Source organism: Notothenia rossii (genome assembly GCF_949606895.1).
Source record: "Notothenia rossii genome assembly, chromosome: 10".
NCBI lineage: Eukaryota > Metazoa > Chordata > Actinopteri > Perciformes > Nototheniidae > Notothenia > Notothenia rossii.
The window spans coordinates 35373851-35380733 of NC_136908.1; positions in this window are offsets into that span (position 1 = coordinate 35373851).

The following is a 6883-nucleotide window of genomic DNA, read 5'->3' on the forward strand; positions in this document are numbered from 1 at the left end:
ATCCCGACTAACGCAATGTTATTTCTATAACTTTTTCAAATCAGCACTCTACGTGTTATACCCCCTTCTAAAAGTAGAAGTACTCAGATCTTGTACTTAAAAAAAGTAGAAGTACCACAGTGTAGGAATACTCTGTTACAGCAAAAGTCCTGCAAACAAAATGTTTCTCAAATAAAAGTACAAAAGTATTAGCATGAAAATATACTTAAAGTATCGAAAGTAAAAGTAGTCATTTTGTGATTGGTCCATTTCAGAATAATATATATGATATGTTTTATAATTATTGATAATTCAAGTGTTATCAAAGCTGGTAAAGATGCAGCTAGTTTGAATGACTTTGTATACTGCAGGGTAGCTTGTGAATTTACTCCAGGTGAAACTAAAGTCTGATTTAAGAGTTGATTATATTTCACATCATTAATCCACATCTGTAAAGTAACTAAAGGTATTCAATACATGTAATGTAGTAAAAGTACACCATTTACCTCTGAACTGTAGTGGAGTAGAAGTACAAATATCTCAAAATGGTACTTAATACAGTACTTGAATAAGTGTACTTAGTAACTTCCCACGTCTGAAATCAGATATGACTTCAAGTCATGTGATAATTTCTTAGTATTTGATCCTTCGACTTGGCCTCAGGAAATGCAAAGACTTCACAGTTTTGGCAACAATTGTGTGCGAATGCTGTAAACTGTGTACATTTGTTGCTGAAATTAGCTGAAATTGCAGAAAAAGCTGAACATTGTATTAGTTGAATGGTCTCTGTAGCATGCTTTTAGCTACAACAACCAAGTAAGTGTGTTGCTGAACTTAGCGGAGAAATGCAGAAAAGTAAAATTATTTGAATCAAAATTGTTACAGCTCAAATGCATTGCAATGACTTTGTTGAAAACTTGAAAGTAAAATATTAAACTGGAGGAGTAGGAAAAATAGTGAAGACGATTAATATTTAAAAGAAAAGGTTTAAAAAAATGTATAAGCAATAAAATGTATAGCCTCAATTTCTTGAAATAGCTGAATCATTTAATAGTTGAATGGTTTCTGTAGCTGAAAGTAGGCTGAAGCAGTTAGATATTAAATGTAAGTATTACTGATTGAATGTGTATTAAGAAGAGAAAAGAAAGTAAAAACGCTTTGAAAATGGCATAATATTTTAACTGCAAACGTTTGAACTAAAACCATACGTCACCAATAATGTATAAAATATGTGGAACATGTTGAAGTCAGTATGAAGTCTCCATCAGACAGAAAAGAATAGGCTGAGACAGTCTGTGTGTTTGTGTTTGAGGTGACGATGTTATCAAACACTTGTTTGTGTAAGCCATGGGTCGGCAACAGGCGGCCCGCGGGCCATTGTTGGCCCGCCAGCAATAATATTAAAAAAATTAAATATTATTTTGAGATTTTTTTTTTTTACAACATCGGACCGACAGTCGCACAGGCCTACAATGTCCTAATAGAGAATCTACCTACACTGAAGAATGCTTATTGTACTTGTATCCATGTTGAGAGTGAATGACAGCATTTCAAAACCACCGCGGGGGGGTGGATCACCAGAGCTGTATTAGATTAACATTAACATGCTTATTGTAGGTGTAAGTGCACTGCCTTGCGGCCTGAAGCAACAGCATGGAACATATGAGTGGGGTGGACCTGTATTTTTACAGGAAATGAGTGAGTAGAGGGTAGAGTTGTCCATTCTTGTTCTGTTTACTGTGACTATCTTCCTCACCCTCTCAGACTTTCAGTTGCGCGCGCTACTAAAGAGACTCACTACCATGGAAACCAAACAATGGTGTAGCTGTATTAAAGTCAGAGTGGAAACAGTCCTGAGTAAATTTGATTTTGTCTGAAATCGGGAGAAATGCGGGAGAAATATGACCCCGGGTGGAAACCGGGAGAGGGCAATGAAATCGGGAGTCTCCCGCGAAAATCGGGAGGGTTGACAAGTATGCACAGCACAGGCACAATCAGGCAGCGGGGTGCACTGACGCTGATAGTGGATCAATAGGTGGACAGTGCGTGGTGCTGAAATAGCCAACATTCGGTGTGTGGTTTGAAAAAAATAACACCAGCTCACTAAATCATTCAAACGTAATGTTTACTTACTGTATATGTGAACACTAACAAAGTTCAGTCAAAACATTGGCAACAAAATTGGAGCAGCCGCTTGATCATGGAGGGCGAGGAGTGGTGGTGCATATGCTCCTGAAACGACAGAGCAAACACGCTACATTAGGGATAATAATTACAATTAGCCATTCATTCAAAAATATAATTAGACTATTAAATACAATTACGGAACTCACTTAATATGAAAACTGACATCTCCCATCGGTCGCTATTTTTTGGATATCTGGTGATATGGAAGTCACTTTAATCCGCAGGCAGTTCTCAGGGTTTTTATGCGTCAATCGATTCCTCTCGCATTCATTGAAGAAAAGGACGACTCGCATGTATAGGTGGAAGGGAACATTGTGAGCACATAAAATGTGAGTCTCTTGATCGTGCTATACTCCTCTGAGCTTCCCACCCAAAAGGCTCTCACAGACTCCGCGCTTCTGAGCGCATCGCTGACCAGGAAGCTTGTTTGAAAATCAATTAGCTCCATTTCTAATGCAGCCTCGTCTAAGGAGGGCATCATTTGTTTCGCCTGGGAGGTGAAGTCTCCACTTGGTCGAACTGTGAGAGGATCACGTACAAAGGCAATGATGTCTTTTGGGATGGAGTAGTCCTCAAACCTTGACGTGAAGTTGGCCCGTAGCTGCTTGATGAAGTCCACCATCAGCTCTGTCACTTGTCCCAGTGCCTGTGATTTTAGAGTACTGAAATGGAGGAGCCTGCCAGTGGATATGTCTGACTCGAACAACTCCAGCTTCCTCGTGAAGGATTCAACCTTTCAACCATGTCCACTATGGTTTTGCCTGTCCCCTGTAGCTGCAGGTTAAGCTGGTTTAGGTGCCCAAATATATCCGGTAAAAATGCTGCATTGGACATGAACTTTTCTTCTCCCAGAAGGGCAAGGTGGTCAGCTGCTGCCCTAATCTTGCTCAATCTAAGAAACGCCTTGACCTCATCCAGTAGCGCACAGAAGCGGTCCAACGCTTTCCCTTTACTCAACCAGCGCACGTCATTGTGAAGCAGCAGGTCATCGTGGGTGGCCTCTTCTGACTCAGCCACAAGTTGTCGGAAAAGCCGATGCTGGGTGCTTGATGTACCCCTGACAAAACTAATGACACGCATCACTTTGTCCATAACTTCCTTTAGCTCACCACTGGGTTTGGCGCAAAGGACACTCTGGTGGATGAGAATGCAGTCCGTGCATTTGGGGGGTGTGCTCCTTCACCCTGCTTACCAAAACTCTGTGCTTTCCCACCATAGCAGGAGCCCCGTCTGTCACGATTAGGTTAACCCTCTCAAATGACAATGAATGCAGCCTAAAAAACTCTTCCAGTTTCGTAAATATAACGTCCCTAGTGGTGTGCCCTTCTAATGGAATAAGAGACAGCAGCTCTTCCCTAAACTCCTTTCCATCAAAATATCTAACATAGACGCACAACTGGGCTACATCTGTACTGTAAGTGCTCTCGTCAATTGCTAAGGAAAAGTAATTGGCTTGACTGAGATCCTTGATAATTACCCCCTGCACAGCATCCGACAGTGCTTCTATGCGGCGTATAGCGGTCCTCGCAGAGAGGGACACCTGTTTCACTGACGCAATGACACCATCCATGGACTTGTCGGTGGTGAAGGATTATTTGAATTATTTGAAGGATTAAAGTAACGTGTTATGGCAGGAAAATTCAATCTGGTATATTCATTTTAATGTCACCTTATATAGACTATGTGTTAAACTTGTGATTTCTGCATTGAGTGACTTCTGCCTAGCAGATACCAAGAAGAGGCCCCTAGGGTCTCTCTGTTAATTATCAATAGTCCTTGCAATTAACAGGGGAAGTCCCAGATACATTTTCAGATATAAGGCAGTTAAAGTCTTGTAGAATTAATGTTTATCTCCTACACATCCTGCAGGCCTGGAGACTTGGGTCACCCAGCAGTAAACAAGATAAACGTCCTTTTGAGCTTATCAATAAAATGTATTCATTCCTAGTAAGCTGACTTTGGGGTGAAGGGAAGTTCAGGGAAGCCATTAAGCCACAAGAACAATTAAACTTCTGTTAATCAACCAAAACTCATGACTTTTGGAGGGCTACAAACATCGTGGAGAAATTAGCTTAAACATGTTTTATTACTCTATGGGAAATGGAAGCAGCATGTCAAATGATCAGGGAAATCTACTTGTTTTAAATATATGTGTGTGGTTGATTGCTTTGTATTAATAATAGCAGTATGTGTAAAGGAAGCTGGAAATATGCAATGTGAAACCTTTTATTTGAAATAAAGATTCTGCAGGGAATATTCTTAAAGAACAATAGCTCAAGTGTCTGAAAGAGCTGCAGGCTAAATGAGTGTGCGGTACTTTTTACTGCTTGAGAGCATAGGTAATGTGTTCCTCGTTATTATTGATATGAAAGTAATTAACATGTATTACGTATATTTAGCCAACTATAACAACTATATCTTAAAACATACTTTTAACTTGTGTGTGGTAACCTGAAGGGGGGAAGATGGACTCAGGGACCAAGGGCCATAAAGGAGATGTGTGTGTGCTGGCTGCAAGATGTGAAATAAGATAAGGAAACTTGTTGTTTAGAGCAGGTTCGTACCAGACACCAAAAGGTGTCTGGTCTTCGTCAAACTGAATGAGACTTTTTGTTTCCGGGTTTCTTCTGCTGTGTCGCACTGATTGGGTGCGACAGGCCATGTGTTGGTCTCTGCCAATAAGATGACCTCTGGGGGAAAGCACGTACACCTCCTCCTCCTGTGTTTTAGTATGAAAGACTGTGTTTTCCTTTGGTTCGCGCTCTTGTTTTTCACCAGCCGTTCCTGAGACCTGTCTCACACGGTAGTAGAAACCTGAGCCCGGAGTACTCTGCAGAGTGCTTCGTGATTTCTTTGTATTTGTATTTGTATCGTTACTGTATATCATTAAAGCAGGATTATTGTTTAACTTATATTCTGGTGTTTCTTAATCCCTTTATTTTCCCGAACTCACCCAGCTTAGCAAACGACACGCGGAGACGAGGTTGGTTTGCAACATCCTCCAAATCTCCAACAAATGGTGAACCCGACGTTTCTGAGTGGGGTGTTTTCGGGGAAGGGACCACCAGCGGCAAGCGGACGAATGGTCCGGAGAAGAGGCCTAGAATAATCTCTGACAACTAAAACGAGGATCCTTCAATTGAAAGGTGAGCAGACAAGCCTGTTTCTATCGAAGGTCTGTAATTGGCTAAACTAGATTTTAGAGTTGTCAGAGACATATTCCGGTGTCATAGTTGTTGCGGTGGAATATACAAATACATATTTTAGATAGGTAGGAAAGTTATATAACATAAAAGTGAATCAACGAGGTATGTAAGACGAAGGTGAAAGGCCCCGTACTTTTTTCAGAAAGGAGACGGCTGAAGACTCGTTGGGGGACGTCCAGTGACCGTTTTCAGACGGCATCCAGGAGACGAATCTGAATAACAATTCTTAGGTTCATAGGAATCGAAGTTGAGTTATAAGTAAAATCCAAAGGAGAGTAACGCAACCTTCAAAAAGCAATTTTGAAGTGACCGGACCTCATTAATCCTTTGTTCTGTGGGGGTTGCTGAATAGACTGTACGGGGAACATTTTTTTCTGTGAATATTTACTGGTAACAAGGACAGTAAGTCAGATCAATAGATATGAAGTCTGTGAATATTTACTGGTAACAAGGACAGTAAGTCAGATCAATAGATATGAAGTCTGTGAATATTTACTGGTAACAGAAACAGCCTAAGTCAGATGAATAGATACGAAGTCATAATGAAGGGAACATTTTAACGAGAGGAGCGTGAGTTGAGAGCTTACGAGGACAGTGGGTTAAAAAAAAAAAAAAAAAAAAAATTGAATAAAAGGATAGCAGAAGTGTTAATTGTTGAAAGAAGCCCCCCTTTTCCAAAGGAGAGGCTGAGAGCTACAGCAGGGGAGAGAGACGGGGGTGTCAGTATTTGTCTGTGAAAGTTCCCCCCACCCTTTTTCCTCTCGAGAGCAGCAGCAGCAGCCCGGAGTGTGTCTGCTTGCTTTTTTCTCTAGTGATCTGAAGTTGGAGTGAAATACATAGAAAATGAACAGATCAAGGTGTGATTTGAAGTGGTAGATATATTGAAATAAATAAGAAACAATGATTTGCTGCTATTTAAATATAGTCTTTGACAACTGATTGATACCGTTGCATTGCGTTGTGAATTTCATGGTATTTGTCATTAACTAAGGATTGTACTTAATTATATTCCAAGGGGAAAATTATATTAAATACAGGAACAAAAGAGTAGAAAGTAAAGAGAAGATTTTTGTGAGTTCGTCAGAGGGAATCTGTTAATGTTTAAGCATGACAGAGGTCCTGCAAGAGGTTTTACTCCAGCCATCTCACACGGTTACACAAAGGGGTGATTTATGAGAAACTTGTGGTCAGGAGAAATGAGATGTTTTGGAGAGTAGACAGAGAGAGAGAGAAAAGTAAGGTTGTTTCTAAAATATAGAGAGTAAAAGTTATATAAAGTTAACTACTATTCGGGAGAATGTCATATTGTTGAATGAGTAACCTAAAATAAGTGAAGATGGTGAAATAGTTTGATTAAGGATACAACCGGTAACTACTGATTAAATACACAGTGATGGTGTACATGAACATTGAGAGTAGATTAAGTTGTTTTGTTCTTCATGCTTTTCACCAGAAGTCATTTGAATTGTTATTATTTTTAAGTAGTGTTGTTTTGTGTTATATTTCTAGAC